A 20672-nucleotide genomic window follows, 5' to 3' on the forward strand; every position below is an offset into this window, starting at 1 on the left:
AATTCGTGTTTCGATGATAATATTTGGTTAAATAAATTTTTAAAAGGTATTTTAAAACCTTTTATTTTATTTCTTTACATTTTCAAAACAAATGCATTAGTCATAAATACAAAATCATCCTTGGTTCTACATACCATGTCGGATTTTAACCCAAGTACGATGATAAACATTGACTAATCACAAACAAATGAACTTAAAACAATTAGTTCATAATCATTTTCAAAACTATTCATGTCAAGTTTGTAAAGACGAACCCGGCATCGCATATTGTCAAAATAATGATAATTATTCAAGTCTCGTTCTTTACATCAACACAAAAGCGGTCGAAATGGCCTTTTCAAACCAAGACGGGTTCAAACACCCTTTTTTCAAACCATTTTATAAACCTTTTAATGGTCAGAAGACGTCCCTTCAATCGTCTGTTGACCCGCGCCTAAACAGGCCGCTAATTTTTCAATTTTCAAATCAGGACAGGCCTGTTTGCATCGCCCAATGGCTCGCATCTATATAGGCTGCGTGATGCAGGCCCTGTTTCCTTCCAGCACTTGTCTAGCACGATCCCAACTTCGGTTAACACGAATACATGACGGATTAGATGACGAATCTGCTCTTTCATATTGTATTTGCAAAATGCCTTACTAAGACAAATGGATCACGTTATGCACCGTAAACCCAACTTGGTAAATGGATGTTTAATTTCCGTCTTGCATGCAAATCAACATTTAATCCAACTCGACATCAAATACTTGATATTTGGATTAAACAACCGACATAGAAATCTCACATGTTAGGTTCAAACTTGTGGATGCGCATTCATACATTTACCCGTTTTATCAACTTTTGCATTTAACGAACCAAGATCGATCAGTAGAGGCCGCTACCGCGGGCGGAATTGGGTGTCCGATTAAAGGGCTTCCCAATACGCACCTTCACCTCTTACTCATAAACTTTGGATAATGGACGACCTTATCCAAGGCGTACGAGAGTCATTCTAGAGATAGGATGCTAAAGAGAGACGAGTCCTTATCTTTAGTACCTATGTCAAACACCGCTTTTTGCCTTGGTTGACCTAGGTATAAAGTGGATTCGAACGGGTTCCAAGCATCCCACAAATACATGGTGGCGACTCCGAACATCTCTTGCATCGTTTCGAGACCCTTGCCGAGACAAAACCGACCGATTTAAAACGATCCGGCCGAAAGCATTTTTTACGCCGCCGAGCGTGGCTTTCAAAAAGACTGTTGCCACGTCACACAGATCGGCTGGGCGTCGCAGGTGGCCCCTGTCCACAATATGGCCAGTAAATAGACAGTTTTAAAAATGCTAAATTAGAGATGTTGTTTATGTAATTGTTCTTTATTGGAAAAGAGGTAAGGACAAGTGGTAGGAGGTTGGGTTTGGTGTGTAGTTTTTGAGAGTAACGTGTTTAGCTTAGGGGGTGTTTTAAAATAACATAAATATCTGAGTTGAGATCGAGAGCAATTCAGGGATTGTACTTTATTGTTATATCCTGATTATTTATGTGGATATTGTTTTTGTTTGATTTTGCGCATGGCTGAATCTGAACGTGATAGGCTATCGCACTCCTATGTAAAGATAAATTCCCTAAATACAAATAAATGTAGTAATAGGGGTTGAACACAAGGAGACGGGAATTGCGTTATAAAATGCTATGGAGAGATTTTTATCAAGGTCGATTACGTTTGGTTTGATTTGTTGGCTGGTTTGATGATTAACAATTATAAAGATGTAAACTATATGATAAAGGGAGTCTAGGGGAGTCGGATCACACATGCAAAGGTAAATATATGTTCATGTTAAACTTGGTAATAATAACATTGTCAATTGTTTAGGCTTAGAGACACCCACCTTACGATATTAGTGCCAACCATAGACCGGGTCCTAAAGTAACTCTCGTTTATGACTAGGTCGTCCTACTACACATGCTTAGTCTAATCCGATTCCATGCCTCTCGACTTATAGAATGAATTAACAAACTTAGTCTACGATTACGGCCAATAACCAAAGATTAAACGCTGAGGTGCAAACATGTGATAGAAACAATTAGACAATATTATAACAACCTAATTTATAATTTTACATATTTGATTTTACATGGCTTCCCTAACCCCTAGATTAAGGAAATTAGCTACTCATATTAAAATGTAAACATAAACTATGTTAAATAAAATGCTAAACATGATTGTAGAAATTATATAAACTAAATGATAAAATATAAAATATGAGATTAAACTATGTGATATAATTAAAGTACTTATGATAAAACTATATGATAACTAAATGGAAATGTAAACTAGATAAACAAGAATTAGAATTACCGAAAAAGGAAATAGAACTTGAATTGCAAAGAAGAATAAAGAGAACCAAATGCTTGAATAACTTAGAACCAAATGTTTAACAACATCAACTAAAAGCTTAACAATATTGAAACTAATATGAAAACTTAGAGAAAATTTTGCTTGAGGCTGGAGTGAAATAGTGTATGAAATGCGTAGAATAAGATGTATGAAGATATCCCAAGCTTTGAAGTGCCTCCCCTTTATATAAGGGAATGAAGTGAAACGTAAACAATCCACAGACAGCCAACCCCAATCGTGGACAGGCCACCCCGATCGGGGACACCTGAATCCGGGTATTTTTCATTAAATGCTCCCTTAATGACTTGTGGAATCCAAAGTGCGATGTTAATGTGCCTTTAATCTCCGGTTTTAAGATCCTTTTAGCATCTTATGAAGCATCCCATGTTGAGCATCCCCAAAGCTTTATGTGGACTTTGCATTTGGGCTTGACTTCCTTTGACTTTGATTTCCATTTTCTCTTTTCAATCCACAACATTTGTTCATGCAAGTCCAAACATCACTTCAAGTTGGTCCATCTTACTTATTTGTTAGCCAAGCTTCTAGTTCACTTGCACATGTGTAGGATTAACCTCCTAAAAGCTCATATACCTACAAAATGTGGCGAAGCATGCAAAATACAACTAGGAAGCAATATTAGCTCAAAATCACTAAGTTTAGTGCATAATGACATACAAAATGGAGCTAAAATATGGGGTTCAAGTGTATATAAAATGGACTTATCAAACTCCTCCCAACTAACCTCTTGTTTGTCCCCTAGCAAGAAACCATATCCCATCAATTGCAATATCCCAAATTAAGCTATGCATAATGATTTAAAAACCCGAAACAACATGGGCATAGGAATAAAACAAGAACATGGATGAGATTTACATGATGGCGTAGCATGGAAGACTTTGAATGAACCCTTAAGCTCTTGCATGATCTTTTGACTTATGAACTCTCACGGTGTACTCAAACTCTTTTATATGTGAAAGAACATTTTTTGTGTGAAAACACTCATCTATCCTCGACTCATGAAAATGTGCCCGCAATCTAATATGGTAATCAATCAAAACTAGTAAGCCAAAACAATCAAATACAAGCATGATAAAGAAACCAAATGGGTAGGAAGAAGGCATATATAATGGGTAAGAAAGGGGAACAAATGAATTATGAATTTTGGAGCTAATGTCAAGCTAGCAACAACCAAATGTAAGGATGCTCAATCCCAATTCTAATCCCAAATTACAATGCAAATCATAAGTAAACTCTTCAAAACATGTGAATAATGCCTGAGAGTTTCTCACATCAACCTCTTCTTCTCTTTTCTTTTCAATTCATACTTCTTTTTTTCATTTTCTTTTCATTTTTTTTTTCATTTTTTTTTCTCATTCTTTTTTTCTCAATTTTTTTCATTTCAATTCTTCATTTTTCTTTTCATTTTTTTCCTCTTTCTTTTTCATTTCTTTCTTGAGCATTAAGCTCACATGATATTCCAAACTTTGAACCAAATCCCAATTGAGCACCCAAACAAAACCAAACAAAGCTAATAGCTCAATAAGGTAGGCAAATTATAATGTAGCTAGAGATAAATGTTTGTGAAGGGGTCAAAAAGGCAAATATAGTCATGTGAATAGCTCCAAAATGCTATAACAAATGAATGCATACTTATAAAGAGATGAAATGAAGACCATGCTTGTGCGTTTTGATGAAACACACATCATAAGGAGACACCTACACTCACCTAAGAGAGACCGGATATGGATGCATCAGTCTAAAGAGGCTCTACCTTACCAATTTTGTAACTTGCCAATAGTCAAGATCAAGCCTATTCGGTTCATTTTCTTTCTCCCACCTACTATGTCAAGACATCCCCATGTAGCATATCCCATCATAAAAGAACAAATCATTAGCTATAAGCTATCATTCGGATAAGCAAGAGGGAAAGTAGGCTTCAAGCATGCAAAAAAATCACAAGTTCTCTCAAAATTTTCAAATTTTTTACATGAAAACTACACTATATGATGCAATCTCCCCCCAAGCTAAACACAACATTGTCCTCAATGTGCCAACAATTAAATTACCCAACTAAACCATAAAAAATGGCCCAAAGCACATAAACAAGAAGGACTAGACATCATATTTAATGGGTTGCGAGAAATAAACTAAAATGCAAAGCAAATAAAACTTACTAGACCTGTTAGCCTTCCCTCAAGCTAGTATGTATACGGGGGACTTCTTCATCATTCATCTAAGAAAAGGGCCAAAAGTTGAACCTCTTCCTTCCTTTCTTCTTCTTAGCACTTCCACTTGCTTCACCTTGTTGACCGCTTCCACTAGAATCATCCTCTTGGAGAGGAGTGACATACTCACCAATGTTTTGGCCACTTCCATGACCATCACCATAGCCACCATACCCTCCATGTAATGCCTCAACTCCATAATCCGAACCATAAAAATCCGGACCGGGAGCATGTAGTAGAAGTACCTGCATCATTGTTAGGAGGGGGAGAAGGAGGAGGAAATCCACCCGGGGGATAAGTATAAAATGAAGGGTGTGGCCCCTCGGGTTGGATTACTCCTTGCCTAGCAAAATGATCATATATGGGATGCAATGCAAGTCTTTGGTTATCACGAATTGTATTAACACTTAAGCTTAAGTCTCGCATCATATCCATCATTTCTAGACTAGAGGGTGAATGAATACTAGAGGTGGAATGACGTGCTTGAGAGGGTTGACCTTCCTCACGCCGCTCAACGGTGGTACGTGTCTTACCCCGTAGAGGTAAGTGGTAAGTAGGTCTATTAAAAGGGGCACTCCCATGATAGGGCTTGGTGTGGACTAAGGCCTTAATTTCTTTCTTTTCTCCCGGTAGACTAATGGAGTCTTGTCTACCAATTTTCCAAATAATGTTAGGGTGAGAGTCCCTAAACCAATTACAAGATAAGAAATATTCATAATCGAGCCCAACCCCTTTTTCCCTAGAGATAAGCAATGGTCTCAAGTTGGTGTTTTCTTGATGGAAACGACACAAGTGGTGAGCAATCTTTGTAACCAAACCTCCTAAGACAATATAACTATTCTTTGGGTTACATTGTTTGGTCAAGTGGACCGCAAAGTGGTAGGGAATGTTAATCCCCCAATTATCTTCACCATTAACATTAAGGAAAGCACCCAAAATATCCACCTCAACCTTCCTCGCCGAGTGAGGCTTATTTCTCCCAAAAAAGGTCCATCCCATAAACCTTTGCCAAACCCGAATGTCGGGGTAGTGTATGTATTGGTGAGGGCAATGGTCCCAACTTTGAAAAGGGAAGTGAGAAATGGCATTCCATGTCAAAACCGGGTCATAAGAGTGGAATAATTCGGTATGTAAGTCTTTATGAGGCAATTGGAAGATATTAGCGAAGTCCGCTAGGTCCATTCTATGGTCATCATTAAACAATCGGAAAGTCACAAAAAGCACAAAACCGGGTTTCTTCGACCTATGAAACTCAAAAGAGCTCAAGAACTCAAGGGTGAGTTCGGGAAAAGTCTTATAATACATTGTATAACAATGTTTCATAGCAAGGTTTTTAAATAATGTCTTAACATTATTTTCTATTCCAATATTGTTTAAAGAAGCTTGATTAATGAATTTAGTTGGTTTCATACCTTTGCTTCTTAGGATGACCCAATTGTCATATTACTTTTGACAATTGAAAATTACTCCGGGAAAATCCGGATCTTGCCATTCTGGGACCTCTTCCATTTGCACATCCTCCACAGCCCGGGAGGATTCCGCATCATCTCTTCTCCTTTTTTAAGCACCTTGGGTAGGAGGTCTTCTTGGTGCCATTTTTCTGAAATTTAAGACAAAAATTTATCTTAAGGCAAACCAAAATCCATCCAAATAGATATAATAGAATGAATTAGTTATCTAATTCCTACTATAAACATGAATAGAGCATACTACAATTAATTTCTACTACAAATAAGCACAAAATCAAATTCCCCCAATTTGAGTTAGGGTTTGATAAACTTGATTAAAATGGATGAAATTAAAGAGAAAAAGGAATAAAACTTACTTGATGAAATTAATGGATGAATGAATCTTGAAAAATGATGAAGAAATAGATGTTTCCTTGTGATTTTAGATGAAAAAAGTGAAGAAAATGAGAGGAGAGGAGTAGAGGAGTACTGTCGGGGTATAGGAGAATGATATAATGAAATTCTTTTTTTTTACCCGTCTAAAACAACAGCCAGCAATCCACGAAACCACGTCCCCGATCGGGGCTGACAACCCCGATCGGTATTGACCTACCCACGCTGTACTTTCCTTTGCTTCCGTAATTGAATAGTTCCGTCCCGTTTTTCGAAAACTACGTCCCCGAACGGGGTTCTTGCATAGGGAAGCGTGCTATTTTCTCCTCTAAGTCTTCTTCTCTTCATTTTCACCTATAAATCCCAAAAACAAACATCGTTAAGTCTAGTATTTTATTTCTAATCTACGAAAAACAGTAAATTGCGGAAAATTAAAAACAAGAAATTAATAAAGCAAATAAAAAGCTTGGGTTGCCTCCCAAGAAGCGCTGGTTTAACGTCCCGCACGACGTAAGAAGCTATTTGATCAAGTTTCATCATTGAGCTTGCCACCAACCAAATTCCATTTCATAGCTCCTTTTGCATTCCGCAACCATTTGAATTTTTTCAAATAAAATTTCCCTTTCTTTTTGGCACTCTTAGCAATAGTTGATACGTGCAATTTATATAGACTTTTTAGCCTCTTATTGCACGCATTTCTATGCCATTTCTATCGCTTTGTATTGAAAAATGCCCTGAATTGGCTACTTTGGTTTGTTTTGTCTTAATTGCAGAAATGGATCCAAAAGTAGTGGAATTGCATCTTATTCGTCCCATTGAGCATGCATTTTAAGGAGACGGAGATTTAGAGCAGGAGTCGTACCTCGGGAAGCGTGAAGGAAAGTCCTTGGTAGACTAACCAACGAAGTCAAGGCTGTTCTCAGTGGAAAGTGCTCGATCGAGAGCTTTGGATGGTCGATCGAGTGGTTTGGCTGCTGCGGATGTCGATCGAGTGGTTTGGCTGCTGCGGATGTTCGATTGAGTGGTTCTTAAGCTCGATCGAAGATGGATATTTTGGGAGTGTTCGATCGAGAGCTGCTTTTGCTCGATCGAACGGATTTGCTGGAGAAGTACTCGATCGAGAGAAATAAAAAGCCGCGATCGAGTGATTAGCTAGTTTACACGGGTTACTTAGTCGATGTTTAGGTTTACTTTTGTTAATTTTTATTTCCCTATATAAGGAAGTCATGATTAGGTCATAAACACTTCTTAATCTCTTGACACTCTTAATTACGTTTTACATAACTTTTACTCTCTTAAATCTCTGCTGCTACTTTGCTCTCATTACCGGATTCTCTCTTTTGTAATCTTTCTTTACTCTTAACTTTAATCGAATCTTTATTGCTTTACTTTAATTCCTTGTTCTTTAATTTTTGCTTTATTGTTGTTATTTTAGTGTATGCTTCTTCCCTATAATCGCTTTATCATGTCTCTTAGCATATTCGTTGTTGTTATTGTTAAATCCGATAACATGAGTAGCTAATCTCTCTATGTTAGGATTAGGGGAGCCATGGTAGTAAAGTGACGATGTTGCGAATAGGCTAGATGATTTATTTGTGAGAATCTATGACCATAGGAATATAACTGTAACATGTTTAGTTGAGTGCACGCTTCTAAATAACTTTAATCTGGTTAAATTCATTCCTGGATCGGAAGATTGGAATGAACATACCTGCTATGAATAGTAGACCACCCTAATGAGGACAAAAGTTAAGTTAGTGGAAATCTAGGGTGGATAGCGGACCGGAAGGACCCTTCCCTTGCCCTTCTCACAGTAGATTGTCTAGACTATTTATGACTGAGTCGATAAACTGCCATGCTGAACCGAAATCCTGACATATCTCTTTTATCTGATCACATATCTATTAGTTTCTCGCTTTATTGCTCTATTCTTTATTTCTCTTGACCTTTGCCTTCATTAGTTTAGTAAACAAAATTCAAACCCCCCAATTGTGACTAGATAAACGGACTTACAGATAGATACCTTGCCTCCCTGTGGAGATCGACCCTACTTACGGCTAGCTTCTGTTAGTTGTACTTAGGTATTTATTTTTGGTACCTAACGACGGTATCAAATTTTGGCGCCGTTGCCGGGGAGGCAATAGCCTATTTGTCTGTTCTTTGTTTCATTTATCTCTCTTGGTCTCAGGGAATTTTTATTCCTTGAGACAATTCTCACTTATTTTCTCCAGTGCTGTTTATGCCCAGGTCTAACAGGTCAGAGTTAGTGCCGGCTGATCCTGAGCCAGAAAGGACCTTTCGCATTAGACAAAGACTGCAGAGGAAAATTCAAAAGGAAGCCTTGAATACTTTTGAACCGGAGCTAGAACACTTTTTATTCGCAGAAGACCCATCTTGTGAAGAAGACAAATCTATTTCTGCCATAAATCCAGTGAAAATGCCTAATATCGCGAGTCACTCAGAGCCCACAGCTGCTTCAATCCCTAAAGGTTTCAAGCTTGCGACCGAGGATGGAAACACTTTCGACATCCGACCGTCCTATATTAATCTAGTCGAACAGAACCTATACCAAGGTATGGCTGGTGAAGATCCGCTTAAACATATGGAGGTTTTCACTGATTAGTGCTCTACCATTTCCGCCACTAAGGGAGTGACCCAGGACAAGATTAAGGAGGTCCTGTTTCCTTTTTCTCTGACCGATGGAGCCCGTGAATGGCTCACAGATCTTGACAGAACCGCAGTCGGGTATTACTGACTGGGAGAGTTTGGCCCTTGCTTTCTATAAAAGCTATTTTCCTCCACAACGAACTAATCAGCTGAGAGGGAAAATTACAAGTTTCAAGCAGACGCCGGATGAAAACTTGCATGAAGCTTGGTGCCGTTTCAAGAAGTTGGTGAGGTCTCTTCCTCACCATGGTTTTTATCAGTGGTTCTTATGCAACCAGTTCTATAATGGGTTGTATGATGACCACCGTGCTATCTTGGACGCCTCATCTAATGGACGATTTCAGAAGAATAATGATGATGACAAGGGATGGGGTATTATAGAAGAAATGGCTACCCATTGTGCTGAGAATGGGAACCCGGGAGGAGGTATTCGCACGGTTTCTTCAGTAGATAGTGCAGTTGTGGCTCAGCTGAAAGCCATGAATGCCCGTTTTGATAAGCTAGAGTTGCAAAGTGCTGGTGATCAACAAACGGTTCACTTGTTGACCAGACAAGAAGTCGTTACATGTGAGAGATGTGGGAGTAATGACGGTCACACTGCTATTGACGGTCTAACTAAGAAGGAGCAGGTTCTTGCCTTTCAGCAATATAGGCAAGGAGGCTCTTATTATAATAACCAGAGTAGAGTCCATCCCAATATGAGATGGACTAGTCAGAATGTGTTGAATCCTACCTCTCCTCCGCAGCAGCAACAAGCTTACGTTCCTCCTCATAAAGCTCAACAAGGCTTTCAAAAGCCTCCATACTTTCCATCGCCGCAAAAAGGTGCTTCGTCAAGTGGTGTTAGTGAGCTGACAGAGTTGAAGTCAATGATCCAATCATTGACTATACAGTTGCAGAAGAGTGGCCAGGAGAAAAATGCGTCGATAAAGTCACTTGAGTCTCAAATTGCTCAACTTGCGGCTAACCAATCTTCAAGGAAGCCGGGTCATTTACCGTCTCAAGACGATAAATCTGATAAATTTGCGAAGCGGTCTTTCCTATGAAGGACCCAAAATGTCAACTGATAAGGACATATCAGACCCGGAGGATACTGTTGCAGGCCATGAACAGTCGTCATTGGATGAAACCATGCTGAATCCGAGAAAAATACTCGATCGACTCATTTCTGGTGGTCGATCAAGTAGAATTGCTGAGAATATTACTCGATCGAGTAAAGCTGCTAATCAAGAGTTCGATCGAGAGGAGGAAATGCCTCGATCGAATGAAAATGCTGAGAAAACAGCTCAATCGAGTGGAATCATACCTCGATCGAGTAATGCTGATAAAGAGGATTTCGATCGAGTGGCTGATAATGCTCGATCGAATGAAGTTGTTGATGAAAGACCTCGATCGAGAGGAAAAAGGGATCGATCGAGCAGAAAAGATGATGCTTCTGTCGAGACATTGGCGGAAAGAAACAAAGGGTTAGAAATTCCTATCATAGTTCCCTTTCCAAGGCGATTGCAGAATAATAAGGCCAACCAACAGTTCGGGAAATTTGCTGAAATCCTGAAGAGCCTTCATGTCAACGTTCCTTTCGCCGAACTGCTTACCCAGGTACCCTCTTACATGAAGTTTATAAAAGAAATTTTATCGCGTAAGAGACATATAAGTGACCATGAAACGGTGGCTTTGACTGATGTAGGGTCCGCCTTAGTTCAGAATAAGACACCACCCAAACAATCAGACTAGGGTAGCTTTTCAATTCCTTGTCATATAGGGACCAACTAAATTGACAACGCGCTATATGACTTAGGAGCTAGCGTGAGTGTCTTAACTTTGTCTCTCGCTAAGAGACTGGGTTTGACCAAGTTTAATTGTACCAATATGACCGTTCAGATGGCTGACCGTAGCATATCACGGCCACTAGGTGTCTTAGAGGACATACTTGTGAAAATCGGGAGATTCTTTATTCCCGTTGACTTTGTGGTCTTAGACATACTCGAAGACTCTTATACCTCTATTATTTTAGGGCGACAATTTTTATTTACTGCTCGCGCGGTAGTTGATGTCAGAGGAAAGACCCTTACCTTCCAGGTAGGTGAAGAGGAGCTGACATTTTATCAGTCCAAAGCTCGTAGGGCCCCTATGCAAGTTCAACCTTGCAATGCCCTACCCTCTATTGACCCAGACACAGACACTCAAGCTGATAATATTGAATATTGTGCTGCTATAGTGACACCTCCGCCTCAGACTGAGAGCAAAAAGGAGGACCATTCTGTTGTTTTCCATGCTACAGCTACAGACAGAGTGGATACTGGAGATGCTGACGGTAATGGTATAGTGAAGGTCCAATTAAGTGATGGGGATGCCGCCAATAAAGATAGGAATGTCAAAGGGAAGAAGAAAGTGAAGGCGAATGTGGACGCAAACTATTCTCCTTCCATCAGTTCGAGTATAAGCTCATGGCGATCAAAGAGGACGGTCCGCGATGCTGAAGGGACGTCCTCCAGTCAGAAGCCCTCTTTTGGGCTACTACAGTGTTTTGGAAGATAAGCGGGGAATGCCCCGTTGTAACACTTTGTAATTTCGAATTTTCGTTAGATATTTTAATTGCGTTTTGTTGGAGCTAGTGTCCTCCACAGTTAGTGTGATAACGTGTATAAATCTCTTATAGGTTCACAGGGTATACTTAGTATTTTATCAGTTGATTAACGTTTACTAATAACGGTTGGCTTGCTAGAAGTTTGACGTTATTATCATACTGATGTCGGTGATCAACTGGTCCCTAAAAGTCACACCTAAAGGATGTGTTTGAGAGATGTGATTATATGAAAATGTAATCACATTGATGCCTTATATGACTAAAAGGTTAGTCCATGTATTTGACTAAAAGGTTAGTCAATGTGATGATGAGTCGATTATTTAATACAATTAAATAATATCAGCTGAGACGAATTAATTGTTAATTCGTAAATTGAATATAAACAGTTATATTTAATTAATGTATATAATGTTAGCTTAAACGAATTAAGATGTTAATTCGTAATTAAACGTAAACGGTTATATTTAATTAGCAAATTATAAATATGCGATATTTATAGTTAATGTATATATTATACGAAATTGTCATAATATATGATGACAGACCGGTATTAATAAATCGACTACAAACTGTTGTGTGTGGACTTGTTAAATACGTGATGACATAAATGACAATTGATATATATACACATATTATACAATTTGACAATAACCGAAAATAAGAAGATTTTCTCCTTATTTTGGTTGTTGGTTACTCGGTTTAAGGAAGAGAAAAAGAAGAAAAATATCTTCCCTTTTTTTACTCCTTTTACACGGTTAAAAGGGATAGAGGGGAATCATTTTTATCACTTGATTTTTGACCTAAAACTCTCTCATCACAAAACCCTAAAAACTACCCTAAAATTATTAGTAAATTAGGGTTTTCTTTCTAGCAAGAAAGAGGCATTTCTCGGAGCATCCTGGGTGCAACGATTAGGAGAATATCGATCTCGATATTTGTTCTTAGGCCAAATTGCTAGGACCGAAGGTTAATTCTAATCTCTATTCTTTTGTTTATGCAATTTCGTTTATGACTCGTAATTTCATATTTATAATTTCGTTATAATCCGAATTTTCTTGATGAGATATACCGATATTTCCCACAAGTGGTGATGATTATGCCAATCTTGTTATAGTAGCAACATTAAATAAATTGTTCACATAAAAATGTTTTTTTTTTCGAGATAAGAAAAAAAAAACCTGTTTTCGTTTTTAGGGAACAATGCCGAGAGCATTTAAAAAAAAAAAACTGTTTTTTTTGTTTTTGAGGTATGCCGAGAGCAATTAAAAAAAAAATTGTGTTTTGGCCAATAATTATTATACATTAAATCTATAATGTATGATTGTTAGTTGTGAAAAAGTTCACAAATTTTTAGATACCCAATTATTTTAAAGTGGTTTAAAATAATGTTGGATTAATTCATATTACAAGTTAATGTGTATTAAAATTGGAATTATTGTGAGTAATTGAGGAATTGTCACATAATTTTGATTATTTTAAAATAGGTGGTTTGGATAAATTACTCTACATAATTAAGGAATTATGTCTTGAATGATTAATTTATAGTTGATGCATTTTTATTTAGTTGTATGAATTGTTGAATGGTTTATTTACGTATTTTTGCAATCGGTTGTAATTTGTATTACCTAGTGTGGCCTTAGGTCATTATGTTTTCGTAATGATGGAAACATATCTTGATGTAATTTTGAGATCTCGAATCTCCTTTGGTTTTCTTTAGTATTATGTTTTTGAAATTAGAATGTAAATAGGTTTATTTTGTAATTTATTAATTGTAATTTTAAGAAGACTAAAGATGGAGATTGGATTGCTCACTCCCGCTACATGGACCAAGATGGAACATCAAGACAAGCTTCTCGGGTCCTAGGAAGGATTCCAAAGTTGTATTTATGTTCATTTTGGTAGATAGGCCACACTAGGACTTTGTTTTTATTTTACGTTTTTCCTTTCTTGTTGCTTTTCATCGCATGATAATTAGTGCATCATATTCCGCCTAAACCAAACCACCTACTTATATGCATGAAAATTGACTCATATAGTTTGGATGTTAGTTATCATGGACATAAAGATGTCACACTATTTTTAGCCATCATCTTAGTTTATTCATTCTCGCATGCTAGATATTAGTTCACTTAAAATGAATTAAAATAAAGTTGATGGGATCTTCCTCTAAAACTAAAATTGAGACTAGTCTTTATAGGCCAAACAACTATGAATCCCTTCTTCGTCGGTAGGCATATAGGACCTTACTCTCCATGTGACCCCTTCTACGTTGGGTAAGTAGTTTGTGTTGACTTATTTTACCTCAACATTATAATCCGAAGAGTTTCTCGTGATTATGATGGACTATAGATAGAATTTACAGAAATTTATCGACCAATTGAGTCTTGGGATCATTTATATAATTCTTGAGGGAGGTCAATTGTATAAATGCTTGAGTCTTCGCATTATAACAGTTTTTGCATTAGACTTAAATCATAACGATGAGTATGCTTATTATGTTTTTCTTCTTCTTTTCGCAGTGTAGAATTCGTTTTATATTGATAATACTGCTTACAACAAATGGCTGGAAACAAAGATATCCCTATGCCAAGTGCCACACTTGCACGCGAGTCCTGGCTCAAAACTTTCATGGACCACATGAATCAGTCCACACGACTGAAGAATGACGGGTCCAACTTTGCGGACTGGGAGGCATCATTACGGAATGCTGCCATTGCTGACGGTAAGCTTAAGTACTTAACTGAGCAAATACCGCCAAACCCAGGCCCCAATGCAAGAGCTAACGAGTCACTTGCTTATAGTGACTTCGTCATGGAAGCGGGTGCGATAAAGAACGTACTCATTTTTGCAATGGAAACCAATTTGCAAAGACGCTTCATTGCCCAAGGTGCAAACAAGATTTTCACCACGCTCACTAATGAGTTCTCAAAAGCACCGAGAATCGTTACTTATGAGCATACCTGTCGCTTCTTTGATGCGAAACTCCAGAAGGGCCAACCGGTTAGCCCACACATTCTTAACATGATTGAGAATGTTGAGAAACTGGAGGCACTTGATTGCAAAATCAGTGAGAGCATAGTCATTGACCGTATGCTTCATTCACTTCATGATGGTTTTGCCCTCTTCAGGGCAAATTACTACATGAATGACATGAAGAAAAGTCCTCATGAGCTACACTCACTTCTCGCATGCACCGAGAAGGATATGAAATTGAGTGGGAGCATGAAGCAAGATGTTCTCATGATTTCCAACAAGAATAAGGGTAAGGGCAAAGCTCACGGCGACCTAACTGTAGGAAAGCCAAAGTTTAAGAAGTCAGGAAACGGTAAGAGTGGGCCTGGTGAGACTAGTGGCTCACAAGGCAAGGAAAAGAGCAAGGGCGGTAACGTTGAGTGCCACCATTGTCACAAGACTGGACATTGGAGGAGGAACTGTCCCGTCTACCGTGAGGACATAAAAGCAGGCCGCGTCACTCCTGTTGGTATGTCATCTTATATTCATATGATTGAGATTAACCATGCAAGTTTCGGAACTTGGGTACTTGATAATGGTTGTGGTTCTCATCTGTGTAATCATTTGTAAGGCCTAAAAAACAACACACCCCTCGCAAAGGGTGATGTGGACCTGCGAGTCGGGAATGGAGCAAGAGTTGCTGCAGTCTCAATGGGAACATACGTAATCCAGCTCCCGAGTGGTTTTGAGTTATATTTATATAACTGTTACTATGTACCCAGTTTATCTAAGAATATTATTTCTGTTTCCGTACTTGATAAAGACGGTTTTTCATTTTCAATAAAGGACAACAGCTGTATTTTCTCTTTTAATGAAATGGTTTATGGCAAAGCAGTTTCCATGAATGGAATTTATATCTTAGATCAAACCACAGATATATTACATGTGAATACTAAGAAATTAAAGGTTGGTGACAAAGATCAAACTTATCTATGGCATTGTCGAATGGGACACATAAATGAAAAACGTGTAAAGAAACTCATTGAGAGTTGGACTATTTCCACATTTGATTTATCATCATTTGGCACGTGTGAATCATGTCTTATCGGCAAAATGACTCGAATTTCCTTCAAAGGTGTTGGAATGCGCGCTAATGACCTATTAGGACTCATACATACTGATGTATGTGGACCTATGTCAATCACCGCAAGAGACGGCTATAGATATTTTATCACTTTCACGGATGATTTGAGTAGATACGGATATGTCTACTTAATGAAGCATAAAAGTGAGTCTTTTGAAAAATTCAAAGAATACCAGAATAAGGTTGAGAACCAACTGGGAAGAAAGGTTAAAGCACTTCGTTCAGATCGTGGTGGCGAATATCTTTCAAATGAGTTTGATCAACACCTTAAAGACTGTGGAATTGTTTTACAGTTAACTCCACCTGGAACACCTCAATTAAATGGTGTGTCCGAACGGAGAAATCGAACACTACTTGATATGGTTCGATCCATGATGAGTCACACGGTAGTACCTGATTCATTATGGGGTTTTGCTCTTTTGTCAGCTGCTCTTATACTTAACCGAAGTCCGTCTAAAGCTGTCGACAAGACTCCGTATGAAATATGGAAGGGAACGGTCCCTAACTTGTCCTTTATTCAGGTTTGGGGCTGCGAGGCTTATGTCAAGTGGAGACACGAGGATAAGCTCGGCCCGCGATCGGTCAAGACATACTTTATTGGTTATCCAAAAAGAATGTTTGGTCATTACTTCTATTCGCCTACCGAACATCGAGTTTTTGTTGCGGCTAGTGCAAAGTTCTTAGAGAAAGAATTTCTCGAGAACAAGTCAAGTAATAGAACCTTCGAGTTGTTGGAGATTCAAGAACCAACAACCGAGGAACAGATGGAGGAAGATGTTCCTTCAACTAATGATACGGTTAATATTCCTCAGGAACCTAGGAGGTCGGGTAGAGTCTATAATCCTCCAGACAAATACATTGGTATGGTCGAGGAAAATGACGTTTTGCTCCTAGAGAGTAATGAACCCGCTACCTATAAAGGTGCCATGACCTGTTCCGACTCTAAGCTATGGCTTGAAGCCATGCAATCCGAGATGGACTCCATGTATGAGAATGACGTATGGGATCTTGATCATTTACCTAACAAGGTACGACCTCTTCAGTGCAAATGGCTTTACAAAATAAAGCATTCTGTAGACGGGCAACTAGATACCTATAAAGCACGACTAGTGGCAAAAGGTTTCACTCAAGTGCACGGATTGCATTATGATGAAATTTTTGCACCCGTAGTTATGCTTCGTTCCATTCAGATAATCTTAGCGATTGCCGCTTTTCATGACTATGAAATTTGGCAGATGGATGTGAAAACCGCCTTCTTAAACGGTTATTTGGAGGAGGAATTGTACATGGTACAATCCGAAGGTTTCATAGATCCTGAAAATCCTAAGAAAGTGTGCAAGCTTAAACGTTCAATTTATGGACTTAAGCAAGCTTCTCGGAGTTGGAATCATCGTTTCGACCAGGTGATAAAAGAGTATGGTTTCACTCGATCGGTCGAGGAACCATGCTTATATGTCAAGTCGAGTGGGAGCAAGATTGTTTTCTTGATATTGTATGTCGATGACATACTCTTGATTGGGAGTGACATTCCTCTCTTATCTTCGGTAAAAGGATGGTTGAAGAACCATTTCCATATGAAAGATCTGGGTGAGACACAACGCATATTGGGAATCCGTATCTATCGAGATAGATCACGACGGATGTTATCACTGAGTCAGGAGTCTTATTTGGATAAGATTCTTGAAAGGTTCAGCATGACCAACTCCAAGAAGGGGAACCTTCCCATGACTTCTGGGATGCATTTCAGCAAGTCTCAGTCACCCAAGACACCGGAAGGGGTCGAAAGCATGAGTCGTGTTCCTTATGCATCAGCCATAGGATCAATCATGTATGCCATAATATGCACACGTCCAGACGTGGCATATGCATTGAGTATGACGAGTCGGTACCAAGGCAATCCAGGTGAAACACACTGGATGGCTGTTAAAAACATCCTTAAGTACCTATGGAGAACTAAGGATTGGGCATTGACTTATGGAGGAGATACTAAGCTATGTGCAATCGGTTACGCAGATGCTAGCTTCCAAATGGATCGAGATGATTCGAAATCTCAGTCTGGATTCGTCTTTACTCTTAATGGTGCTGCGGTCAGTTGGAAAAGTTCCAAACAGGAAGTTGTAGCAGATTCTACCACTGAATCCGAGTACTATGCCGCTTCAAAAGCAGCAAAGGAAGCTATATGGATGCGTCAATCCTTACAAGGACTAATCATAGTTCCTAGTTCGAATGACCCAATCACCATCTATTGTGACAATAGAGGTGCCATCTTTCAGGCCAAGGAGCCTAAGTCTAGCAACAAGTCTAGACATGTACATCGGAAGGCTCACTTGATCCGTGATTACGTGGAGCAAGAGGAGATAGTGATTGACAAGATTACTTCGGATGACAGCATCGCGGACCCTCTCACTAAACCATTGAAATATGATAAGCATGAAGGGCACGTTATTTCCATGGGAATTAAGCGTGTTCCGGAGTTGTACTAGTTGCTTATGGATTCGATACATTTTCTTTTTCATATGCTATTTATAACTTCATTGTATTATTTCATATTTTGTTTTTCATGTGGATTGTACGACAACATTGAACGCCGCAAAGTGAACTGAATTACATTATATTTGTTTTGGTCCATAATCGCCTACATGAGCTGATAACTCTGGCTATTATATTGTGAAGTTGATTGATGGTGGGTTCAACGAGCCGAGTCAAACGGTTGGCTGATCGATCACAGATGCGAGTTATAACGATACCTCGTAGGACATTGTGACAACGTAATGGAGTCCTAAATGTTTAAAAACATTCGGTGCCAGGTCGTGGATTGGACGTCCATTGTGTTCCTAGAGTCGATTCTTTTGACTATCGACTGTCTCTTGAGATTAAGGCAGTTTTTGGGTGACTTTGGTTTCTTTCTCATGGTCGACCGTAATAGGAGGCTAAGCAGATTTTTACTGGGTCATTTCATACTGTGCTTATATCTGCAAGATTCTAGTTGAAGAAAATATCCAACCTTTATCAGGTTTAGTTATTTCTCAGGGCCACTCGAGGAGTTGTAACTGAAATGCATGGCCATGCTCGAATGATGATTCGTTTATCAGTTAAGTTACTCTCTAGTCGGGAAAACCACTCTTGATATTGATCACTTGTAAAATACGACCTTTGTGAATACGGATTTTGCAAATTGTTTTACATTGAGTGGGAGAAATTAAGGATATGAGAATCGGTTATCACACATACACTTGTGAGGACAAGTGGGAGTTTGTTGGAGCTAGTGTCCTCCACAGTTAGTGTGATAACGTGTATAAATCTCTTATAGGTTCACAGGGTATAATTAGTATTTTATCAGTTGATTAACGTTTACTAATAACGGTTGGCTTGCTAGACGTTTGACGTTATTATCATACTGATGGCGGTGATCAACTGGTCCCTAAAAGTCACACCTAAAGGATGTGTTTGAGAGATGTGATTATATGAAAATGTAATCACATTGATGCCTTATATGACTAAAAGGTTAGTCCATGTATTTGACTAAAAGGTTAGTCAATGTGATGATGAGTCGATTATTTAATATAATTAAATAATATCAGCTGAGACGAATTAATTGTTAATTCGTAAATTGAATATAAACAGTTATATTTAATTAATGTATATAATGTTAGCTTAAACGAATTAAGATGTTAATTCGTAATTAAACGTAAACGGTTATATTTAATTAGCAAATTATAAATATGCGATATTTATAGTTAATGTATATATTATACGAAATTGTCATAATATATGATGACAGACCGGTATTAATAAATCGACTACAAACTGTTGTGTGTGGAGTTATTAAATACGTGATGACATAAATGACAATTGATATATATACACATATTATACAATTTGACAATAACCGAAAATAAGAAGATTTTCTCCTTATTTTGGTTGTTGGTTACTCGGTTTAAGGAAGAGAAAAAGAAGAAAAATATCTTCCCTTTTTTTACTCCTTTTACACGGTTAAAAGGGATAGAGGGGAATCATTTTTTGTTGGAGCTTGTGTCCTCCACAAATTAGTGTGATAACATTTGTAAATCTCTTACAGATTCACAAGGGTATACTTTGTATTTTAATCAGTTGATTAACGATTACCTAATAACGGTTGGCTTGCTAGAAAGTTTGACGTTATTATCATACAGATGGCGGTGATCAACTGGTCCCTAAAGGTCACACCTATAGGATGTGTTTGAGAGATGTGGTTATAGAAATATGATCACATTGATGCCTTATATGACTAAACAGTTAGTCAATGTGTTGATGAGAAAATTATTTAATGAAGATTAAATAATATTAGTTGAGACGAATTAACTGTCAATTCGTAAATTGAATATAATAAGTTATATTTAATTAAATGTATGTAATGTTAGCTTAGACGAATTAATCTGTTAATTCGTAATTAAATGTAATCGGTTATATTTAATATCAACAAGATGAATGTGTCATAGTGGTAATAGTGAGGGTACTCAAACCAAGAGGTCATGGGTTCGATCCTCACTAGATGACAATTTAACACATTTTATACATTTTTGGAATAACCGAAAATAAGGAAATTATACTCCTTATTTCGGTGAAATGGGCCGAGAATTAAAAGAATATGATCTACCCTAATTACTTCCTAATACACGGTTTATAGGGAGTGAGGGAGAACATTATTCTAACCTAATTTTTTCCTAAGCCATTCTTGCCTCCCTCTCATCAAAGAAAAACACAAATGACCTAAATTTTTACAGAAAATTTTGGATCGATTCTAGCATAATCAAAGGGCATATCTCATATCATCTTGGGTGCAACTGATAGGAGAATATCATTGCGATATTGTTCATAAGCCGTTTTTGCTAGGACCGA

The sequence above is a fragment of the Silene latifolia genome, chromosome 3 (assembly GCF_048544455.1).
Source record: "Silene latifolia isolate original U9 population chromosome 3, ASM4854445v1, whole genome shotgun sequence".
Lineage (NCBI taxonomy): Eukaryota > Viridiplantae > Streptophyta > Magnoliopsida > Caryophyllales > Caryophyllaceae > Silene > Silene latifolia.